At 45.8% G+C, this 25,309-nt stretch overlaps 1 long non-coding RNA gene across 1 annotated transcript in view; it reads left to right on the forward strand.

Moving 5' to 3' along the window:
* The first annotated feature begins 18,045 nt into the window (after nt 1-18,045).
* The window catches only part of LOC132380987 (uncharacterized), a 42,652-nt gene continuing 35,388 nt past the window's right edge, over nt 18,046-25,309 (forward strand). Inside the window, exon 1 of the long non-coding RNA XR_009507890.1 lies at nt 18,046-18,197. This is a non-coding gene — a long non-coding RNA (uncharacterized LOC132380987). The remainder of the gene's footprint in view (nt 18,198-25,309) is intronic.

Here is a 25,309-nt window from a genome sequence, read left to right on the forward strand (position 1 = left end):
CATCCAGACAGAATGTTTTCCGTGGTGCATCGGTAAAAATCGGTGAGGTTGAATGGAGCAAGGCAAATTTCTTTAGCCACCTGAGAAAGTAGAGGTTTTGGTGAGTTTCCAAGGGCAGTGTGGTTGGATCAGGATAGCTATTGGTGACGTTCACTCCTGGGAACTTCGAGATCTCAACTATTTCAACCTCAACACCGGTGATGTAGATGGAAGCATATGCACCACACTCTTTCTGAAGTCAAAAACTAGCAGCCCGTTTTTTTCTGTTGTTGTCATTCGGAGGGAAACATTGCAACTTGCTCCATATATCCACCACCTCTATGTGATAGATCTTTTCATTATTTGAAGAATTTTCCAACTGGACCCAGCTGTTAGATTGTGTTCCTTCAACAGTCTTTGCGGTGACTGTGCTGAGCTTCAGTGAATCTATCAGCAGGTACTCCTGCAGCCTGGGATGTGCTAGTCAGCAGCGTTCCCTTACGGACATCTCGATGTGCTCAAAGTTTCGGACAGACCAGGGGGTGTCCTTCATCATGTTGATCTTCCAGCGACATGGTCCATCTCCATGTGAGTCCCTGGGAACAGCTCACTGACCAGAGAGTCTGAGATGAACCAGGACACAGGCCCTTGCCCCCTCTTGGGTCTGGTAAGATGGGCCCTCCCAGTCAGATCTTTCCCGTATGTCATCCCATGACACACTGCCCTTGGCAGAGTTATGCTCAAGGTGTGATGGTCAATCACCTCTTTTGAAGAATGCCATCCAGCATCAATCAGTTCTTCATTAGGAGTTTCGGTACAACACCAAAGACTCTTGCCAGTTTCAGTAGGAGAGTGGCAGAGAGCCTTCCCCAGCTTGGGCAGGAAGCTCCAAAGCACAGGGTCGCGAGAAGCTGTGGGCATCTGTAGACCCCGCCAGCTCCGCCACTGGCACATCTCCCCATTGTCGAGGAATCTTCACGAAGCGGTGCTCCAAGACGACGTCATTTATCACCAAGCGCCCTCCCACTCTGAGACACCTGCTCATGACTGAGTGGGAGGGAGGGGTGGGGCTTGTTTTGCTGCTGTTGTTTTTGTTGCTTGTGTTGCTCTGTGAACACGGCAGGCATGCTAGGCTGGCACCGGAAAAGGTGGCAACATGGGCAGGTTGCCCCCAGCCCATCCTTAGGTTGCGTTGGTTGTTAAAGCAAATGGCATATTTCACTACATGTATTGGTGGACATGTGATAAATAAATGAGACTGTATCTGAACTGGGAGATACCACTGGGTAAGAGGAGGTGGTCGGGCAGCATAGTGGTTAGCGTAATGCTTTACCGTGCCAACTATAAGATTGGGGTTCAACTCCCACTGCTGCCTGTAAGGAATTTTTTATGTCCTCCCCATGATTGCGCCGGCTTTGGGCCACACCCAGCACAATCCTCGGATGGTGTTGGCTGCTGATGCAAACAACTGAGTTCACTGCTTGTTTCAACATATGTGAAACAAATAAAGCTAATCTTTAAGAAGTTTGCATTCCCACACTCGGAGTTTCAGGAGCAGGTTTGTCTACTCTGTTTCTGTTGCCTAATCATGTGGAGTTTAAACCCATCAGTACTCCTGCCATCAGCTCTGGAATTCCCCTTCCTTTCCTTTATAAAGCTCATTCCTTTGTATGAGCTGTAGGTGATTTGCCTCAGTATCTCCTTTTAAGGCCTGTCTTTTGATTGTACTCCTGTGCAGCAGCTTCAGGGGCTTTCTAGTTTCAACGTGTGGTGTAACACAATTGAGACTGGCTTCATCAGTAATCCAGTCCTGAAGAATCTTGGCCCAAAACCTTGGCCCACCATATATAATGCCTGACTTTCTAACTTTCTCCAGGATTTTTTTTTAAATATTATTTAGACACATGGCAAGTTAACAAGCCCTTCTGACCCAATAAACCCATCATGTGACCGATTAACTTCCTAATTCATATGCCTTTGGAATGTGGGCGGACACTGGAGCACCCGGGGAAAACCCATGTGGTCTTGTGGAGCATGTACAAGCTCCTCACAGAGAGTGGTGGAATTCCGCTCGGGACGCTGTCACTGTGATAGTGTTACACAAAATTCCACGCCCCACTCCCCCCATTCTGGTTACTCTCTCACAAGTTGTGTGCCTTGATGAGCCATTTAGTTTAGCCTAAAGATTTGTGCATCCTGTCCTCAGGTTCATGAGGTCCGGATAAGGTTGTCCTGCGTTTATTTGGCTCTTGAAGCAACACTTTTACCGTCTGACTGATTCCTCAATTGTTAGTTCCTCAAGATCACAAGTACAAGAGAGTCTGCTGATTCTGAAAATCCTGCACAACCCACACAGGAGGAAGGTACTTAGGACTCACAGCACCAGGTTCAGGAACAGTTATTACCTCTCAACCAGCAGGCTCTTGATCCGGAGGGGATAACCTCACTTGCTCCATCATTGAAATGTTCCCACAAACAACGGACTCACTTTCAAGGACTTTTCATCTCATGTTCTCGATATTTATTGCTTATTTATTTATTTTTGACGTTTCTTCTTTTTGGATTTGCACAGTTTGGTATCTTCTTGAATGCCTTAGTCGGGTGTTCTTTCATTGATCCTGTTGTGGTTATTATTCTACAGATTTATTGACTATGCCTGCCTGCAAGAAAGTGAATCTCAGGGCTGTATATGGTGACTTATATTTATTTTGATACAGTAATAAATTTACTTTAAGCTTTGAACGTAAAGGCTCCATAGGTCAGGCAGCATCTATGGAGGGAAATGAACAGTTGACACCTTAGATCAAGATCTCTACTGTTGCCTTCCTGTTCCTTTTCTTTGAGTTTCAAAAAAACAGTGCAAAGAGGGTCAAATGGTTTCCAGTACAATGGCTGGAGGTGCCCTTCCATATCCACAGGCAAACTCTCAAATCTATTTCTATTTGCATGTTACCCTACTGGCTCCCTCTGTGCTTTTAAGCCTGGTGTGAAGTGTTCCAAGGTTTCACAGTACGTATTCCGTATAAAACCCTGAGATTAATCATCCCACTGGCAGCCACAGAACAAAGAAACAACATGGAACCTACTCAAGAAAGCTTCAAGCACCCAACACGCGAAGGGAAAGAACAGCCCAGGCAAGCAGCGAGCAAATAACGCACAGAGTATGAAACATAAGACCGTGACTCCCCGAAACAGTCCCACCAAGTCAGTTCAGGTTAGCGCCCCGTCAGTGGCTGCGAGCCTCAGCTGCAGAGCTATTTCTGTGCTGAAGTGCCTCTATCGAATCACGCAAATAGCAAAGCAGGTGTAAGCAGAAACACATGGATCATGGACTGCAGAGTCCTCCAAAAATGGGTCCACAACTGCAGAGCACATTCAGCGTTAAGCAGCAAACCGCAAAGCCCCAAAGAAGTGTCCCAAATCCACAAGCTACAACATGTCAATCCTATTCAACGATTCAGAATTCAGAACGAATTTCTTCCCATACCCTTCTGTGGACAGTCTCTCACTTTCAATTCTGATTCCTGATAAAGGGTCTTGGACTAAAATGTCGACTGCTTTTTTCTCTCTCTGCAGATGCTGAGTTCCTCCAGCATTTTGTGAGTGTTGATTTAAATCTTCTCTCCACCTGTATAAGGGCGGGATATAGATACTGCCTGGATTCGAGGGCGTGTGCTATGAGGAGAAGTGGGACAAACTTGGGTTGTTTTCTCCGGAGAAGAGGAGGCTGAGGCGAGACCTGATAGAGGGTCCAGCTGGCTTAGGACATTCCCATTAATTGATAATCATGTTCTGGGCACCAAGCATTGAGTATTTAAGGAAGACCTGAACGTAGGTTCAGTGTTCAATCGTCTAGCTTTTTTTTTGTGCTCAGTTTCTTGATCCCGTTTGAGACCGTGTCTCGATCCCAGCTTCGGATACTCCAGCATCCGGGTCCAAGCCGTCCCCGTCAAGGAATCTCAACACGAAGAGAGGCTTAGAAAGAGTAGACAACTGGTATTTTTTCCCAGAGTTGCAAAGTCTAATACCAGAGGGCATGCATTAAACGCGAAGAGGATGAGTTCAAAAGAAATGTGCGGGCAAGTTTTTACGCAGAGGGAGATGGGTGCCTGCAAGTTGTGTTGATGGAGACACATAGAAGTGTTTAAGAGGCACATGAATGAGCAGGGAATGGATGGATGTAGACATTGTGTGGGCAGAAGGGATTGGTTTAATTAGGTGTTTAATGGCTAGTTTAATGAGTTGGGCTGAAGGGCCTGGTCCTGTTCTATATCTTAGGTGAAGATGCTAGATGTGAAGCGGCAGAAGGAGGTGAGAGCGTTTTGTTTTTTAGGCTGGGGTTTGTCCCGTGACGGGTGCTACTTCAGACACCGACAACACTCCGAGCAGGTGGGAGGCAAAATTATCCTCATGACGGCATCGTCAAGGTGAGGTTCAGTTTCTGCTGTTGACCCTTGCAGGTGGCTGACACAAAACTGAGCCGCTGTGGTTACCATGGGGAAACAGCTGTTCCCCTCACCAGCCAGCCCAGAGTCACCTCAAGGCCCCCGTCTCTATTGATTTAACTGAATTCACTCGCTTCAACGCTGAATATTGCCTGCAGAGCACTGCCTGGGGAGAAGCTGGAAGCAGATTCAAGAGGCTTTTAGACAGGCACATAAACGAGTTTCTATGTGACTCCTTTGTCTGCGCGTCCCTCCCCACTGGTGCCAACGCCCAGGATCAGAAAAGGCTGCAGAGGGTTGTGGACTCAGCCAGCTCCTTCACGGGCACAAGATGTCCACCATTGAGGACATCTTCATCTATTGTGTCTGGAGCTTCTGATGTGCCCCCCCCCCCTACACTGGCAAGACCTGTCATAAATTGGGGGATTATTTCACAGACCATCTCTGCTCCATTTATCAAATTGGAATTTACCAGTGGCTAAACATTTTAATTCCCATTCCCATTACAGCATGTTGGTCCATGGCCTCCTCTTGTGCCATGATGAGGCCACCCTCAGGATGGAGGAGCAACACTTTATGTTATGTTTGTGCAGCCTCCAACCTCAATGGCATGAATATTGATTTCTCCATCTGGGAAAAGAAACTCCCTCCCTCTCCCCTCTTCTTCTGTTCCCCTCTTACCTCTTCTCACCTGCCTATCACAGCCTCCTGGTGCCCCTCTTCCTTCCCTTTCCCCCATGGTCCACTCTCCACTCCTGTCAGGTTCCTTCTTCTCCAATCCTTGATCTTTCCCACCCACCTGGTTTCACCGATCACCTTCTAATTCTCCTCACCTTTTTATTCTGGCATCTTCTCCTGTCCTGAAGAAGGGTCTTGGCCCAGAATGTCGACTGTTAATTCATTTCCACAGATTCTGCCTGACCTGTTGAGTTCCTCCAGCATTTTGTGTGTGTTGCTTTGGATTTCCAGCATCTGCAGAATTTGTCGTGTTTATGGTCTTCGAAAGGTAATGCCTTAGGAAGGTGACATCCACCATCAGGGACCCTCACCATCTAGGGCTTGCCTACATCTCATTGCTACCATTTGGGAGGAGGTACAGGAGCCTGAATACATAAGACCTTAAGACCATAAGACACAGGAGCAGAAGTAGGCCATTTGGCCCTTTGAGTCTGCTCTGCCATTCAATCATGGGCTGATCCAATTCTTCCAGTCATCCCCACTCCCTTGCTTTCATGCCATACCCTTTGATGCCCTGGTTAATCAAGAACTTGTCTATCTCTACCTTAAATATACCCAATAACTTGGCCTCCACAGCCACTCGTGGCAAAAATTCCACAGATTTGACACCCTCCGACTAAATTAATTTCTCCGCATCTCAGTTCTAAAAAGATGTCCTTCAATCTTGAAGTCATGCCCTCTTGTCCTAGAATCCTCTACCATGTGAAATAACTTAGTCGTATCTAATCTACTCAGGTCTTTTGACATTCAGAATGTTTCTATGAGATCCCCCCTCATTCACCTGAACTCCAGGGAATACAGTCCAAGAGTTGCCAGACATTCCTCATATGGTAGCCCTTTCATTCCTGGAATTATTCTCTTGAATTTTCTCTGAACCCTCTCCAATGTTGGTATATCCTTTCTAAAATAAGGAGCTCAAAACTGCACCCAATACTCCAAGTGTGGTCTCAGAAGTGCCTTACAGAGCCTCAACATCGCATTGCTCTTATACTCTTTACCTCTAGAAATGAATGCCAACATTGCATTCGCCTTCTTCACAACCGACTCAACCTGGAGGTTAACCTTTAGGGTATCTTGCACTAGGATTCTTAAGTCCCTTTGCATCTTTGCATTTTGAATTCTCTCTCCATCTAAATAATAGTCTGCCCGTTTATTTCTTCCACCAAAGTGCATGGATGTACACTTTCCAACATTATGTTTCATTTGCCACTGCTTTGCCCATTCCCCTAAACTATCTGTCTTTCTGCAGGCTCCCTGTTTCCTCAACACTACCCACTCCTCCTCCAATCTTTGTATCATTGGCAAATTTAGTCACAAATCCATTAATACCGTAGTCCAAATCATTGATATACATTGTAAAAAGCTGCAGCCGCAACTCCGACCCCTGTGGAACTTCACTGGTAGCCGGCAGCCAGCCAGAATAGGATTCCTTTATTCCCACTCTCTGTGTTCTGCCGACCAGCCAATGCTGCACCCATGCGAGTAACGGAAGTAATTCCATGGGCTCTTACCTTGCTAAGCAGCCTCATGTGCTGCACCTTGTCAAAGGCCTTCTGAAAATCCAAGTACACCAAGTTTACTGCATCTCCTTTGTCTACCCTGCTTGTAATTTCCTCAAAGAATTGCATTAGGTTAGTCAGGCAGGATTTTCCTTTCAGGAAACCATGCTGGCTTTGACCTATCTTGCCATGTGCCTCCAGGTACCCCCATAATCTCATCCCAAACAATTGATTCCAACAACTTCCCAACCACTGATGTCAAACTAACAGGTCTATAGTTTCCTTTCTGCTGCCTCCCACCCTTCTTAAATAGCGGAGTAACATTTGCAATTTTCCAGTCATCTGGTACAACGCCAGAATCTAATGATCTTGAAAGATCATTGTTAATGCCTCCGCAGTCTCTCCAGCTACTTCCTTCAGAACCCGAGGGTGCATTCCATCAGGTACAGGAGATTTATCCACCCTCAGACCATTAAACTTCCTGAGCACCTTCTCAGTCGTAATTTTCACTGCACAAACTTCACTTCCCTGACACTCTTGAATGTCCAGTAAACTGCAAACATCTTCCACCGTGAAGACTGATGCAAAGTACACATTCAGTTCCTCTGCCATCTCTGATTACAATATCTCCAGCGTCATTTTGTATTGATCCTATATCTACCCTCGACTCTCTTTTACCCTTTATGTACTTAAAAAATCTTCTAGTATCTTTTTTGATATTAGTCACCATCTTCCTCTCATAATTTATCTTTTCCTTCTGAATGACCTTCTTAGTTTCCTTCTGCAAGTTTTTAAAAGTTTCCCAATCCTCTGTCTTCCCACTAGCTCTGGCTCTTTAGCTTTTACTTTGGCTCTGACCTCACTTGTCAGCCACGGTAGTGTCCTTCCCTTTGAAAATTTCTTCTTATTTGGAATATATCTGCCTTGTACTTTCCTCATTTTTCACAGAAACTCCAACCATTGTTGCTCTGCTGTCCTTCCTGCAAATGTCCCTTTCCAGTCAACTTTGGCCAGTTCCCCTCTCATTTCATTGTAATTTCCTTTATTCCACTGAAACACCAACATATTGGATTTTGTTTTTTCCCTGTCAGATTTCAATGTGAACTCAATCACATTGTGATCATTGTTCTCTAAGGATTCATTAACCTTAAGCTCTCTTATCACCTCCGGATCATTGCACAACACCCAATCCAGCACAGCCGATCCCCTAGTGGATTCAACAACAAACTGTTCTGAAAAGATATCCCTTAGACATTCTAGATATTCTCTCTCTTGAGGTCCAGTACTCATGTTAAAGTCAGCAACTATTGTCATGACATTGCCTTTCTGACACGTCTTTTCTATCTCCTGCTGTAATTTGTAATCCACATCCTGGTTGCTGTTTGGAGGCCTGTATACAATTGCCAATAGGGTCCTTTTACCCTTGCCATTTCTTAACTCAACCCATAGAGACTCTACACCTTCCAATCCTACGTCATCACTTTCCAATGATTTAATATTATTCCTTATACACAGAGCCACACCGCCCCCTTTGCCTACTAACCTATCTTTCCAATACACCATACGTCCTTGGACGTTCAGCTCCCAATGGCAGCCGTCCTTTAGCCAAGTTTCAGGGATGGTCACCACACCATTTTTGCCAATCTGTAGTTGAATTTCAAGACCGTCCATTTTATTCCTTATACACACACTTAACATTTCAGGACGGCTTCTTCCCCTCCGCCATCATATTTCTAAACAGACCCATGAACACTACCTCATTATTCTGCTCTCTTTTCCCATTATTTATTTATTTATTTTTATATATTCTTAGTGTAATTTATAGCAACATGCGTATTGCACTGTACTGCAATTGTTCGTGAGTGTTTACTTCAGTCTGGGCTGATCTCCAACAACAGCAGTTCTTTCCTTCCTTTTCACCTTTCATCAAATAAAGGTTTTACGACCTAATTTTTTTCAAGGATAAAAAGCAGCGGAGACAGTTACACCCATCACCTACCCCTCGCCCGTTAAAGGCTCAATTAAAGGCTGAAACCAGAGGTCTCCCGGTTGTTGAGTCATTACAGTGTAGTCTGCTCAGGTGGATGTTTTTCACTTATTTTATTGAGATACAATTCAGAACAGGCCCATCCAACCCTTCAAACCATGCTGCCCAACAATCCCCCAACTTAATCAGGGGACAACTTACAATGATCAATTAACCCACCAATGGTACGTCTTTGGACTGTGGGAGGAAACTGAAGCACCTAGAGGAAACACACACGGCCACATACAAACTCCTTACAGACGTTGGTGCACAGGGCTTTTTAAAGATAACTTGAAAAGAGCAGAGAAATTCTGTCTGTTACTTTGGCCCTGAGTCCACCATGCTGGTGTGAGAGTATCTAGCCATTTTAAAGTTACAGTATTTCAGATTTTCAAATGGGCTTCTTCCCACTTCCTTTCCAGTTCTGATGAAGGGCTTCAGCCCTAAACATTGCACTTCTTATTCCTTTCAGTGGATGCTGCCTGACTTGCTGAGTTCCTCCTGCATTTTGTGTGTGTTGCTCTGGATTGCCACCAGTATCTGCAGAATCTCTTGTGTTCATGTATTTCATAGCTTATCCTGTGTGTCACGGTTGTCAAACGATAGAACCCAGGTGCTGAGGAACGACAGACTCTCATGTTGAGATAAAACCAAGAGTTTATTTATAGGAATTCCAAATGAACATTGGTAGCTTGACAAAATCATCAACAAAACATTTTAGCTTAATTGGACTATTGCAAAGCATCAGCACCATTATGCAATTAAATGTATTATATTTAATATACGTTAATTTGTTGTTTCTCTGAATTCCTACATGATACAAGTCATCTGAAATTGTATTTGTTTTCAGCTTCAAGATCATAAACAAAAAAAAAATTCTGTGGAAGCAACACTTCTGGAAAAATTTGTCCTCCAGTGTTACCAGAACATAGAACAGTACAGTGCAGGAATACGCCCTTTGTGTTGAACTAACGTAAGCTATTGACACCTCATGCCTGACTGCTGAGTTCCTCCAGCATTCTGTGTGTTGTACTGAATCCTTTCTGCCTGAAAAAGGTCTATATCCCTCACTCCCTTCATGAGTTTATCCAAGAACTTCTTAAAGTCCTCCATCATATCAGCCTCTACCACCATTCCTGCTAGCACATTCCAGGCACCCACCTCTAATGTGTAAAAACTTGCCCGTATGTCTCGTCTGAACTTTCCCCTCTTATCTTAAAGGTTTACCCTGTATTTCAGTCCCGGATAAAAGATACCAGCTGTCTACTCTATCTACGCCTCTACTCTATCTATGCCTCTCACTGATAAACTTCTATCAGTATCCATTGATGCAGGTGTCACGGTGAGCGCTGGCAACGACTGAACCCAGGTGCGGAGGAACGACAGATTTCCAGGTAGAGACAGAAGCAAGAGTTTATTCATTGCAAATTCCAACAAAACATGCATGGCTCGACCAGGCGACACAGCGAGACAAATCATTCTCAAAACACAAGGACCCCATGATCAGTGCTAATTGGGAGTCCACTTTAAATAATCAAAGTACACGGAAACCCCGCGCAGACCAAATAAACTTGACAAGATTAAACAGAAGCACAAGGGCTTAGAGGTTCCACAGGGCCACAGGGCTTGACCCTGTGTAAATGGTTACTCAGCTCTACAAAATGTGACAGGTTCAGAACTGCTTCCATCCTGCTGTTGTAACACTACCGAATGGACGTCTTATATGATGAAGCCCAACAAGTCTGAGTCTGCTGCGGAAAACGGCCTGGTTTACGTGGGTGGGTGCAAGGGTTTATTTGTTGTTTGTTGTTTATTTGTTTGTTTGTTGAGATACGATGCAGAATAGGTCCTACTGGCCCTTTGAGACATGCTGGCCAACTTACAGGACAATTTACAATGACCAAGTACATCTTTGGAGTAGCTGGAGGGAACCCACGAGGTCACGAGAGAACGTACAAACTCCTTACAGACAGCGGCGGGAATTGAACCCATGTTGCTGGTGCTGTAAATCATTGTGCTAACCACTATGCTACCATGCCGCCCCTTTCTTTTCTGTTTTTGCCTGTTGTGCTCTGTGTTGTTCTGCTGAGCACTGTTGGCACCAGAACGTGTGGCAACAGTTCGCAGGCTGCTCCCTGCACATCCTTGGGTTTGTTGGTTGTTAATGCAAATGACACATTTCACAGCATGATTTAATGTACATGTGATAAATACACTTGAACCCCAAATCTCGAAATCCTGAAATAAAGATGCACTGTTTTCCTCACAATCTACCTCATCATGGTCCTTGTACCTGCACTGCACTTTCTCTGTCACTGTAATGCTTTATTCTGCATTCTGTTATTACTTTTCCATTGTACTAACTCAAAGGGGCTCCTTAAGGTTGTTATAGCTGGGGGTGGTAGTGGGGATAAGCTCCCACTACCGATTAAATGCTCCCAATGACGTGCATCTCAAACAGCCTCTGACAAGCAAGTCCAGCTCCTGGCCTTCATGTCTGGCTTAGCCCCTAAGCCTGGTGGAACTGTTTCTACTGACAGGAGAAGGAGCAAAGTTGGGCTACTGGTGCCTTAAAACCCGTCGCTTTGTGCAGATGGGGCTCGTCAGCTGTGGTTGGCAGCTCATCAAGGAGAAGGAAAACTCTGATCTCAAACCTCTGCTTCCATGTGGCTGGACCCACTCAAGGGGAAAGGCTTTGGGAGCAAACCCCGAGGGAAAATCCGAAGCTGGGGTGTCTAAGGCAATCTTACACTGAGTTCGATGCTGACCGGCAACTCCTGTGATGCTGCTGGTACCAAGCTGCCCTGCTTTCTGCCATTCCTTTGGGCATGTGGTGAGATCAGATGCCTGGTGAGGGGGGGTGGGGCCTGCTACATGGGCGGGGGGGGGGGGGGTTGCTCTCCAGATTGCTAGCCCTATTTGCTCATGAGTGGCCCACATCCCTCTAAAGCAGGGGTTCCCAACCCTTTTCGTGCATGGGGTCCCAGATTGGGAACCCCTACTCTAAAACTTTCCTCTCCATCTACCTGTGCAAATGGCTTTTAAATATCGTTTTGGTACCCAACTCAGCCACTTCCTCTGGCTGCTTTTTCGATATGCACACCACTCTCTGTGTGACGAAGTTGATATCCCGTCCCCGGATTGCTTTTAAATCTATCCCCTCTCATCTTAAAACTCGCCCTTTACTTTTAGGTTGCATTTTTAGGGGAAAAAGACTGTGTTAATTCACCCTAGTGATTTTATACACTAATCATGTGGGCGTCACAGTAGCCTAGCAGTTAGCGCAATGCTATCACAGTTTGAGGCATTCCGAAGTTCCAGAATTCAATTCCAGTACTTTCTGTAAGGAGTTTATCCGTTTTTCCCCTTGAACTGTGTGGATTTCCTCCAAGTGCTCCTGTTTCCTTGCACACAGTCCAAAGACGCACCAGTTGGTAGGTTAATTAGTCGCTGCGAATTGTCCTTGTCCTTGTGATTCAGCGTGTTGCTGGGTAGTGCAGCTTGTTGGGATGGAAGGATGTGTTCCGAGCTGTATCTCCAAATAAAATAGTTTATTCATAAAATTAAATATAAGGGAAACATCATAGACTGAGTCTTCTTTTACATAAATTGTACCATCAAGTGGTTCAGAGGCTTACAGAATACCAATGACATGTGTGTGAAGTTTTTGAGAGGCTGTTAGAGAGGCTTCAGCTTTTCAAAACTGAACATATTTTGTAATAAAGAATATATGCAGAAAGATCTACTGGTTGTTCCCCAGGACACTGATGGAGACGGACATCGAGTAGCACTGGCAGACCATCAGCTCACTGAATGACTTTCACTCATTACAGGTGTAATGATGAGGTTTTCTAAGGCACTGGTCAGAACACACTTGGAGTATCGTGAGCAGTTTTGAGCCCCTTATCTGAGGAGGGATGTGTTGGCATTTGAGAGGGTTCAGAGGAGGATGGTTCCCAGGATGGAAGGGTTAATTTATGAGGAACGTTTGATTGCTCTGGGCCAGTACTCACGGGAGTTTAGAAGAATGGCGGAGCAGACTCAATAGGCCAAATGGCCTATTTCTGCTTCTATGTCTCAACGGGCTTAGCCTGAAACTTGGAATGCTGTCTGCCAGCTGGCCCATTCCAGAACATACTGAGGGAAGCACTGAAGCCCGGTCCAGCCACCGCAAGGGCTCGGTGGGGAAACACTACAGTTATAGGGTCCTTCTTACTGGAGAGAGAGGGGCTAGGTTGGACGAGGAGGCCCCTCAATTATTGTAGTAGTGTACCACCCCGGGAGGGGGGGACGGGACACGTATGAATGCCAACAGCCCTATTGGTTTTAAGGAGTGTAATAAGATACTACTTGATGCCTTGACTGTAAATATAAAATTGTAAAGCCTTGTAAATAAAATTCGATTATGGATAATGATTATTTTTATTTAAAAATATATACAGAAAGAAAAACAGAGTATGGATTTTTTTACTTAAATTTAACACGTTGCGCCATTGCCACTCAGCTATCTACCTGATGTGACGCACCGCTACCGTCAAGGTGGAAGTACAGGAGCCTGAAGACACACACTCAACGTTTCAGGAGCAGCTTCTTCCCCTCCGCCATCAGATTTCTGGGTGGAGATTGAACCCAACCCATCAACAGTACCTTAATACGGGAGTGACGCTGTTTCGTTTGTCTGTGTTCATGGTTAGTCACGTATAGTTGAATGACAATTAAACTTGATATTTTTCTGCCCTCTTTTTATTCTACTTATTTGATTTATTTAAAAAAATATAATTCTGACAGAAATTTGTGGATTTTTATTATTATGTATAGCAATTTACCGCCGCCTCAAAACAGCACATTTCACAACATAAGCCGGTGATCCCAAACCCGAATCTTGGTCTGATACCGGCCGCCCCCCATACCGCACTCGGGGCACTTCAGCCGGCCTTGACTCAGGTGGAGGCCCTCGAAGCTGGGTGCGTAGTAACCCCCGGCCCCTGCGCTCCGAGACGCGGAGCCCTTCGCCACAGACCGGGGTTCTGCTTTGCATACAGGTGCGGCGGCAATAATAACTGCGCCAGCAGCCTGCCTGCCTGCCTGCCAGCTCCCTCCCTGAATGACTTTGCTGACTGCAGTGGAAAAAATATATAAAAACACTATCAGCTTAAACTGGTAAATGATCAGCCAAATGAAACAGCTTCAAAGTGGTGCACTTGCGCGCTCAGTGTTGGATAGGATAGCGCCCAACAATGGAACCTTTCACCGCTTCCATTTGGCTTCATGAGATCTTACACAGCTTCTTTCACTCTAGCGCCCTTCCCCCCAACACCTGTAGGCTACAGGCAAGAGTTTTAACCGCAACCTGAAGCGGCAGTCCGATTAAATGCTGCAATGACACTGTGGTACTTGGGAATACTTTTTTCCAAAGGACCCTGGCAAGGTTCCCCCTGTAAGCTTCAGCTGAGACAACATTAACCAGCCCACGGAGCTGGCGGTGCTTTCTTTTGTACATTAACAGGTCAGCTACACTTTAAAGCAAGAATCGCGCACGACCGCCGGGATCTCTGAGGGTGCTTGTTTCAGCGCCGAGGTCAGACGCCACTTAATACAAGGTCAAAGTTCAAAGTGAAGTTATGATTGTGTCACCATGCACTGCCTTGACATTCCTTCCTTTGTGGGCATTTACAGGAAAATAAAGAAACACAATTGAAAATATGAAAAACTATACATAAACAAAGACCAACTAAAAACCATTGTGCAAAAGAAGACTAATTGTGCAAATTAAAACTTTAAAAAATTCTGCTGAGGTTGGGTGAGACTACAGCTGGGGTCATGGGTTAAGGGTGAAAGGTGAGATGTTTAAGGGGAGCAAGAGGGGAAACTTCTTCACTCGGGCTGGTGAGAGTGTGTGGAGCGAGCTGCCAGCGCAAATGGTGGATGAAATCTTGATGTCAAAGTTTAAGAGAACTTTGGATAGGTACACGGATGGGAGGGGTGTGGAAGGCTGCCTTATGTGATTAGGCAGTTTGAATGGTTCAGCATGAATTGGATGGGCCGAAGAGCTTGTTTCTGTGCTGTAGTTTTCTATGTCTCTATGACTCTAAATCAATAAATAATACTGAGAATATAAATTGCGGCATCCTTCAAAGTGGGCCACTTTGTTCTGGAGGCATTCGGGTCTGGAGATCAAGACACGCAGGTGTAATCTCTGGAAAACCATCTCTCGGGCTGACTGGAGATTCTGGACTAGACTGGAATCAAAGAAGGTTAATTTACAAGTTGAGTCTGTGGTAAAGAAGGCAAATGCAATGTTGGCATTTAGTTCAATGGATAAAAATATAAAAGCAAGGAGATAATGCTGAGCCTTAATAAGAAACTAGTCAGGTCACTCTTGGAGTATTGTCAACAGTTTTGGGCCCCATGTCTCAGAAAGGATGTGTTGTCATTGGAGAGAGTCCAGAGGAGGTTCACAAGGATGATTCTGGGAATGAAGGGGTTAACATATGAAGAGTGTTTGGCAGCTTTGGGCTTGTACTCACTAGAATTTAGAAAAATGCAGGGGGATCTCATTGAAACCTACCAAATGTTGTAAGGATTAGATAGGGTGGATGTGGAGAGGATGTTTCCTCTGGTGGGGGTATCCAGAACTAGAGGGCACAGCCTCAAAATCAAGAGGCAGTCTTTTAGAACAGGAGTAAGGAGGATTTCTTTAGCCAGAGAGCAGTGAATCTGTGGAATGTTCTGCCACAGACGGTGGTGGAGGCCAAGTCCATGGGTATTTTTAAGGCAGAACTTGACCATTTCTTGATCAGTCAGGGTATTAAAGGATATGGCGAAAAGGCAGGTTTATGGGGTTGAGTGGGATCCAGGATCAGCCGTGATGGAATGGCAGAGCAGACTCGATGGGCTGAGTGGCATAATTCTGCTTCTACGTCTTATAGTCTTATGGTCTTAAAGAGAGATGCCTGACAACTGTGGCAGGGTGTGAATGCTATAACCTCCTATAACATTAAATCTTGTGACATAGGGGACAGCAGATCTTTGCTTCCAGATGAGCCTAATGCCTTCAGTGCTCACTCCCGATGATCCTGTGGTCTCAGTATCTGAAGTTGACATGCCTTCAAGTGAGTGAATCCAAGGAAAGCATCCAGTCTGGATGGAGTTCCTGACCCAGACCTGAAGACCTGTGTCGACCAACTGGCAGGAGTTTTCATGGACATCTTCTACCTCTCGCTCCAGCAGTGTGTGGTACCCGCCTGCTTTGAGCAGGCTTCAAACACACCAGTGCCCAAGAAGAGCATGGTAACCTGTCTGAATGACTATCACCCAGTGGCACTTACATCCACAGTGATGACGTCTTTTGAGAGGCTGGTGTTGAAGCACATCAGCTCCTGTCTGAGTGGTGACTTGGATCCACTCCAATTCATCTACTGAAGCAACAGGTCTACAGCAGATGCTACCTTGTTGGCTCTTCACACAACACTGGAACACCTGGGCAGCAAAGATGCATCCAAAAGAATACTCTTTATTGATTATTGCTGGACATTTAACATCATTATCTCCTCAAAACTAATCTGTTATCTCTAAGACCTGGGCCTCAATACCCCTTTGTGCAACTGGATTTCCCCAGTCAGTTCGGATTGGCAAAAACATCTCCTCAACAATCTCCATCAACACAGGAGCACCGCAGGGATGTGGACTTAGGCCCCTTCTCTACTTGCTTTACTCCCTTGACTGGGTGTAGGGGCAGGTGCAGGTGCAGTTGCACTTGTTCTGCATGCAAGGATAAGTGCTAGGAAAGAGATCAGTGGGGAGAGATGAACGGACAAGGGAGTTACGTAGGGAGTGATCTCTGTGGAAAGCAGAAAGTGGGGGAAGTAAAGATGACCCACCAGCCTCCACATCTAGCACATGATTCTCCTTAACTTCTGCCATCTCCAACGGGATCCCTCCACCAAGCATATCCTCCTCAACCCCCATCACCTCCCTCTGGTGCTCCCTCCCCTTGCCTTTCTTCATGGCCTTCTGTCCTCTCCTATCAGATTCCCCCTTCTCCAACCCTTAGATCCATGTACCACTTCTCTTATTCTCCCCACCTCCAATCACCTACCATCTTGTATTTCTTCCTCCCCCCCCCCCTTCTTACTTATCTTTATTCTCCAGTCCTGATTAAGTGTCTCAGCCTGAAACGTCGACTGTTCGCTCTTTTCCACCGATGCTGCCTGGCCTGCTGACTTTTGTGTGTGTTGTTGAGTACTTATCAAAGTGTTTTTTTAAATGTTGTTATTGTACCTATCTCAACCACTTCCTTTGCAACTTGATTCATTTGCACATCACCCCCTCTGTGAAGACGGCCTTTCATATCCCTTTTAAATCTTTCAGAATCTCATCTTAAATCTCTGCCCTCTAGTTATAAAATGTTCACCATGAAGATCACATGATTAAAGCTGAACCTATTTGCCACATGTACACCGATACCTCAGAACGTATAGAGAAACGTGTAAGCACAAGAGATGATGCAGATGCTGGAAATCCAGAGTTACACAGGTAAAATGCTGGCGGGACTCAGCAGGTCAGGCAGCATCTATGGAGAGGAATAAAGTGGAAAAAAATTGCCGGCTTGTAGTTACCCTAAATACACCCCTCACCGTTGTTCTCTCTAAAGTGCGCGGGGGCACAGTAACTGAAACCACCCCGCGCACATATCCTTTGTTGCAGCGCAGTTTGTACTGGATGTTTACCAAACATTTGTATTTCATTATACCCTTCAATTAATAAATAAAATCAGAAGTATGTGATCTTTAAATGCTCACTCTACATATTCATTGTATGCATATTACAAAAGAAACATCTGGAGTGCGGCACAGTTTAACCCGTGTTAAAATCTCCTGCTCAGGCCAACGTTTGGTCTGCGCAGTTGTAAACAGGAGGGAGTAATGGCCGCCATCATTTTGTATACCTATCAGATCTCCCCTCATTCCCCGACACTCCAGGGAATGAAGTCCTCACCTATTCAACCTTTCCCTATAACTCGGTCCTCAACATGCCGCGTTGTTGCCGTTAGTGTTGGCGAAGGCTGTGGCTACGGTGTCCACTGCTCTCTGGTGTGCTGGACATCAACACGGCCTTACAGTTCTCTGCCTCTTTCTAGAAAACCTACCCTGGTCCCCTCCTCCATTTGATGGAACTGGTCCCCATACTCAACAATTGCTCTTTGCACTTTCACAGGGTGTAGCCATGGGTATCGCCCCCGGCTCCGCCTGCCTTTTCACTGGGTACGGGGAACCGTGTTCCGTACTGGCTTGCCCTCATCCTACAGTGAACTGCGGTCAGTTCAGCAATTACCGTGGTGAGTGTTTTTTTTCATTAACAAACTGCCCACGACTGTATCCGAGAACAAGCTAATTGGAAATGAATGCTCTTGAAGAGTCACGAATTCCCCTAAAGAAAAATCCCCTGCTTCACAGACAGAGATAAGAGTTTAAAGATACACGTCTGGGCCGCACAACAAAAGGATTACAGGTATTTGCAAATCTCAATGTCCCTCGGCTTCTAACAGAGCCTGGGTGATCTCTCACCGGGAAGGATACTGCGACGATAAGATCTAAAATTAGAAGTAAACTTTTTTTCAAAGTACGTTTATATCACCCGAGGTTCTTCTTGCAGGCGTTCAGTGAAAATTGATACACAAAGGTGGAGAAACAGCCGCTGTGCAAAAGGCAAAACGCACACATTTTAAAAAAGTAAATAAATAGTACTGAGATAATATTATCTGAAGTCACGTCACCTCAGAGAGAGAGAGAGAGAGAGAGAGAGAGAGAGAGAGAGAGCAGATGCTTCAGGAACAGTTATTATCCTTCCTGAAGCATCACCAGGCTTCTGAACCAGCGTGGATAACTCAATAACAGGAGTTATTGAAAGCGAGTCCATAGACTTAGAATCGATTCAGTGCTGAGGTGGGTGAAGTTATCCCGCTGGTTCAGGAGCCTGATGATGCTTCAGGAAGGGTAATAGCTGTTCCCGAAGCATCTGCTCTCTCTCTCTCTCTCTCTCTCTCTCTCTCTCTCTCTCTCTCTCTCTCTCTCTCTCTCTCTCTCTCTCTCTCTCTCTCTCTCTCTCTCTCTCTCTCTCTCTCTCTCTCTCTCTCTCTCTCCCTCTCCCTCTCCCTCTCCCTCTCTCTCTCTCTCTCCCTCTCTCCCTCTCTCTCCCTCTCCCTCTCTCCCTCTCCCTCTCCCTCTCCCTCTCCGCGACTTCAGTTGCACAGGAACAGAATAAAATGGCAGGGATAGCGTGGGGTGGAGAGGTTGGGGAGGCGATTCATGCAGCATTCACCGAGGGGGAGTTGTATAAAACCGGCAGATTAGAGAGGTGTGCTGCAGGCAGCGCGCTCAGCTGCTCCTGTGACAGATGTCAGGCGACGTGACCGGTGCTCGGGGACATCAGCTGCTTGGATAAAGATTCACAGACAAAGATTGTTAAAATTCCCTTAAAAAACAAGCGAGGATCCTTGGACCACAGGCAACACACACACACACACACACACTCACTCTCTCACACACACGCACTCTCACACACACTCACACAGACAGACACACACACACTCACTCTCTCACACACACACTCACTCTCACACACGCACTCTCACACACACACACACACACTCACTCTCTCACACACACACCCACACAGACAGACAGACACACACACACTCACTCTCACACACGCACTCTCACACACACACTCACTCTCTCACACACACACACTCACACAGACAGACAGACACACACACACTCACTCTCTCACACACACACTCACTCTCACACACACACACTCACACAGACAGACAGACACACACACACTCACTCTCTCACACACACACTCACTCTCACACACACACACTCACACAGACAGACAGACACACACACACTCACTCTCACACACACACACTCACTCTCTCACACACACACTCACACAGACAGACAGACACACACACTCACTCTCTCACACACACACTCACTCTCACACACACACACTCACACAGACAGACACACACACACTCACTCTCACACACACACACTCACTCTCTCTCACACACACACCCACACAGACAGACAGACACACATTATATATATATTTAGAGAGAGAGAGAGAGAGAGAGAGAGAGAGAGAGAGAGAGAGAGGGAGACAGAGAGGGGGGAGAGAGAGGGAGAGGAGAGATTTAAGAAATTTATAAACTGTAAAGATCGAGTCCTCATTTTCCTCTGCGGGGTAAAAGCTTTTGCCCTATTGTGTTATTTGCAACACACACAAAATGCTGGAGGAACTCGGCAGGTCAGGAAAAGAATAAAGAATCGACATTTCGGGCCGCGTCCCTTCGCCGGGATTCTCTACAGATGGAGCTGAGTTTCTCCAGCGGGTAGTGTGTGTTTCTCGGGATTTCCAGCATGATGTGTTGTTTGTGAGCGCGTTGTTTGATTAAACCGTCAGAGTCAGAAGGCGCGGGGAAATGGTCAGCTCTGGCCTCTTGTCATCACCTAATGTCAAGGGAGCATTGATTCTATATTTGGTGAATTTTGCCAAGAGTACCCACGCTCCTCTGAAAATACAAAGGATGGGGATAAAGAAAGGGCCCACGACGCAACAGATGGTCGATTAGGGAGGTTTGAGAGCGCGTCTCATACACGGCTCTCCGCTCTTCTGTTGTGCTGCTGTCAGCCGGCGCATTCATTAAGGGGGCGAACAGGCGAGCAGCTGGAGGTTGCAGTGGCCCCTCGTGTTGTGGGAACCGGAGGCTCCTTTCCTGCGGGGACGCAACAGTTGCTTCCGTCGCTAGGAGGGTTTTTCGCACCAGGCTCTCTGTTACCAAATTCTTGACCTTCACGGGGATGAAGTGTGTTATTTTCCTTTTGTTCCACTCGGGGAGAGTTGATGTAAAGACAAGAGCTTCTCTCCATTGGCTGGAGGGAAGGCCAATCAGAGTCTTGTTGGTGGGGTTTGGCTGCAGAAGTTCGCTCTGCCTTTTAGCTTCGGGTCGATGCTCCCGCACTGGAAGATTCAAGACTGTTTAACCTGTTTCCAGAAGGCCAGCGGAAAGGAGAACTAAATAATTATTACCCCGGATCCGATGCAGACCCCCCCCCCCATACAATAAATATAAAGCAACTCACACAAAATTCTGGAGCAATAAAAATCAGATTTGATGTAAGACCATAAGATATAGAAGCAGAGTAGGCCGTTCGGCCCGTCGAGTCTGCTCCTCCATTCAATCACGGGCTGATCCAATTCTTCCAGTCACCCCCACTCCCCTGCCTTCACCCCCATAACCTTTGATGCCCTGGCTAATCAAGACCCTATCTATCTCTGCCTTACATACACCCAATGACTTGGCCTCCACAGACACTCGTGGCAACAAATTCCACAGATTTACCACCCTCTGACTAAAGTAATTTCTGCACATCCCAGTTCTAAAACAATGTCCTTCAATCCTGAAGTCGTGCCCTCTTGTCCTAGACTCCCCTACCATGGGAAATAACTTTGCCATTATCTAATCTGTTCAGGCCTTTTAACATTTTATCTCCAGCATATGTCGTGAAATTTGTTGTCTTTGCTGCAACAGTACATTGTAAAACATAATCACAGAAATAAATGAGAATTACAGTAAATATATATGAAGTGTTAAATTAAGTAATTGGTGCAAAGGTTGAAATAAAAAAGTAGTGAGGCAGTGTTCAATGGGTCCATTTAATATCAGAGAGTATGCAACCTGGAATTCTTATTCTTCACAAAGAGTATGAGTATGGGTCCAATGTCCATTCAGAAATTGGATGGCAGAGGGGTGTTCCTGAATCACTGAGTGTGTGCCTTCAGGCTTCTGTACCTCCTCCCTGATGGTAGAAATGAGAACAAGACATGACCTGGGTGGCGTGGTTCTTAATGATGGACACCGCCTTTTTGAGGCGCTGCGCCTCGAAGATACCCTCGATACTATGGAGGCTGGAGCCCGTGATGGAGCTGACTATGTTTACAGCTCTTTGCATTATATTTTGATCCTGTGTGGGAACTCAGCCGTAAGGCAGCGTCTACGAAAATGAATAAACAGTCGTGAAGAAGGGTCTTGGCCCAAAACGGTGACTGCTTGTTCATTTCCAATGGATGCTGCTGACCTGCTGAATTCCTCCAGCATTTGTGTGTGTTGTTCTGGATTTCCAGCATCTTGTGTTTACAGTAACTCTAAGCTTCTATACATAGATTGATTGATTGTATGTACATACCGTGACTCTAGGCACAGGAGTGTCTGTACATATGGTGACTGACAGGAAATGATAAAGTAGAGGTGAAGTAGGGGGAGGGTGAATTGTCTAAATTGTCAGCAAAAAGGCATTGCACTGTTTATCTTTGTAAATAGCATTTTACTGTAAATAAACTTTGTTTTAATAACTCTAAGACACCATTTAACATCAGGGACTAGTTAAATCTCACCACAAATCTGTGCATCAAATCCTTGTAGCCTTCCCTCTACAGTCAATTGGTCTAATTCTGCTCCTGTGTGTTAGGGACTCTGTCTATAGCTGGGCTGCCTCAGTAAAGCAGCCAGCATAATCAAAGACCCCTCACGCCCCAGGCATTCCTTTCTCCACCTCAAATATTTTTTTAACAAAGGTCTATTCACCTACTAAACACTAAACAATAACCAGGGCTTCATAAAGCATGGTTTTTACTGATTACAACACATTCTCCCTACTCCCCTTGACAGAAGACACAAAAGCCTGAAAGCATCAAACACCAGGCTCAAGGACAACTTCTACCCCACTGCTGTAGGACTAACTAAATCGTTCCCTAGTACGATGAGATGGACTCTTGACCTCACAATCTACCTCGTTATGATCTTGTACCTTATTGTCTACCTGCACCGCACTTTCCCTGTAGCCGTTACACTTTATTCTGCGTTGTTATTGTTTTACCCTGTTCTACCTCAATGTGCTGGGTGACGATCCGTACACTATGATTTTATCTTCTATTTATAAACTTTTTCCTTGTTACTGGCACCTTGTGCTTCAACACACTGTCTATCTGATTTGGGTGTTAGGGTGGAGAAACGTCTCTAAGATTGGAGGTAAGGTGCTCCTTCCCTCCACTGGCCCGCGGATCACCCTTGGGCAAGGTGTAGCACCTGCTTAGACCCCGATCAGGGTCATGTGAAGCCATGGGAGCAGGTGGTGGACGGTCGTATGAGCAGCCGGTGCAGATCACAAGTCCTGGTTATGTGACCACTGACACCAGGCAGACAATCTCTGAAGATTGATAATGGCTGGGGTCACCCGTCTTGTAAAGACACTGCCCAGAAGAAGGAAAATGCAAACCATTTCTGTAGAAAAACTTGCCAAGAACAATTATTGTCACGGAAAGACCAGGATCACCCATGTCGTACAACACAGCGCATAGCAAACGAATGGACTGTTCTGTACTCCATGTGAACAGGAAACAAAAGCAGGGCGACTGTGAGGATGAGCTGTAAACAAGGATATCTGGTCAAAGGGTGAAGAGGAGCAGTTTGGGAGTGTGAAATGGAAAATAAATCCGGCATGATGGAATGATAGAACAGACTTGATGGGCCGAATGGCCACATTCTATTCCTACAGCATGTCTTATGTTTTTGTGGTTCAATGGCTGCTCCTGGCTCAAATGACCAATGTGTAAAAGAAGACAAACTTACAAATACATGAATAAATAAAGAAACAAGCCAACTAATAAATAAAATGAAACTCATGTTCTCAGTATTATTTCTTTATTTTTTTACTTGGAGTTTGTTGGTTGTTTGTCATTCTCTGTGAGTAGTTTTTCATTGATTCTATTCCGTTTCTTTGTTCAACAATGAATGCCTGCAAGAAAATAATCTGAATTTCAAAGGTTCATTTCATTGACAAAGTATGCATGTACAACTCCGATATTTGTCTTCGCCATGAAATACAGAAAGACCATGGGCGTTGCTGAAAGAAAAGACAGCAACTTCCCCCCCCCACCCCAACACAAATAAGAAAAGAAACAAAACTTGCAGAACCCAAAATCGGCCCCAATCCCCCGCAGCAAAAAAAAGCGACAATAACAGTCCTCAAGTCCCCTTGCTCGCAGATAAAAACAGTGATGCCTAAGTACTTTGAGATTAAATTTACATTGAACTTTAACGTGTAGAAGCCACAGCCAAGAAAGCTCATTAGGATCTCTGCTTCCTACTTTTCCCTAGAATGCAAGTCTGGGCAGCATCCTTGTAAATCGTTCCAGCTTAAAAACATCTTTCCTGATGTGGCTGTAAACAAGCTTTACAGCTGTTTGTACATTACTTGTGCAGTTGTCAGAAAACTTGACTCTCACGGTGTTGCTTTGACACAGAGCAATGTTGTTGTTGGCCCGGGCCTTCTCTCTCTGAGCAACACCATAGCGTTACGGTTAATGCGATGCGAATACAGCTCGGAGTTCAATTCCAGCACCATCTGTAAGGTGTTTCTACCACCTCGCTGTGAACATGTCGGTTTCCTCCACAAGCTCCAGTTTCCTCCCACATTCCCAAGACTTACTGGTTGGTAGGTTAACTGCACATTGTAAGTTGTCCTGTGATTAGCTAGGATTAAATTGGTGGGTTACGGGCCGTGCGGCCAGTACTTTCAGATTAAGATGACTCTGTTGATGTTGCTTGTTGAAGGTAGGGTTGCAGATGGAGTTGGAGTGAGTGATTTGGAGAGGAGTCGATGGGGAGGGGTTGTGATGCCTGTCCTCCTAACCTGGGTGAGAGGTTGGATCGTTCCAAGCTCTGAGCCGACTTGGTGAGATCGAGAGCGGCTTCGGGCTGGGCAGCAGGTGTGTCACTGCGCCTGGGGCCTGGGTCCTAGAGCGAGGCTCTACCCGTTGCTTGGACACATTAAACGGCAGCTCAGATAGACTAGAAAACCCGAGGGTTGGGACTGGAGGCGGAGGGAGGGTAGGTTGATCTTGCTTGCTCTCCTGTGGTGTTTGTTCCTCTCTCCGTGGTACTGAGGCTGTGGAGTTAGTGGCACTTTGCCCTGATAGTGTGAAGAACTGAGATCAAGGCTTGGGCCTACCCCGGGGACTCAGTCTGGACCACTTGGCTTCTATTGCTTGCAAGTGGTGTGTGTTTTCCCTCTTCGTGCAGTAGTTATGCACTTTCTTTTTTAATTGTGTTCTTTGGGTTTCCTGCTCTGTGGCCGTCTGTAAGCAGACAAATCTCAAGGCGAATAATTTACACATTCTTTGATAATAACTGTACTTTGAATCATTGGGGCAGAAGGGCCTGTCTATCACAAATAAATTAAGACACAAGATGCTGGAGGAACTCAGGCAGCATCGATGGAAGTGAATAAACTGTTGATTTTTTGGGCCGAGACACTTCATCAGGGCCTGGAAGGACCAACTGTTTATTCATTTCCATTGATGCTGCCTGACCTGCTGAGCTCCTCCGGGGTGTGTGAGTGTGTGTGTGTGTGTGTGTGTGTGTGTGTGTGTGTGTGTGTGTGTGTGTGTGTGTGTGTGTGTGTGTGTGTGTGAGTGTGTGTGTGTGTGTGTGTGTGTGTGTGAGTGAGTGAGTGTGTGTGTGTGTGTATGAGTGTGTGTGTGTGAGTGAG

The sequence above is a fragment of the Hypanus sabinus genome, chromosome 25 (genome assembly GCF_030144855.1).
Source record: "Hypanus sabinus isolate sHypSab1 chromosome 25, sHypSab1.hap1, whole genome shotgun sequence".
NCBI lineage: Eukaryota > Metazoa > Chordata > Chondrichthyes > Myliobatiformes > Dasyatidae > Hypanus > Hypanus sabinus.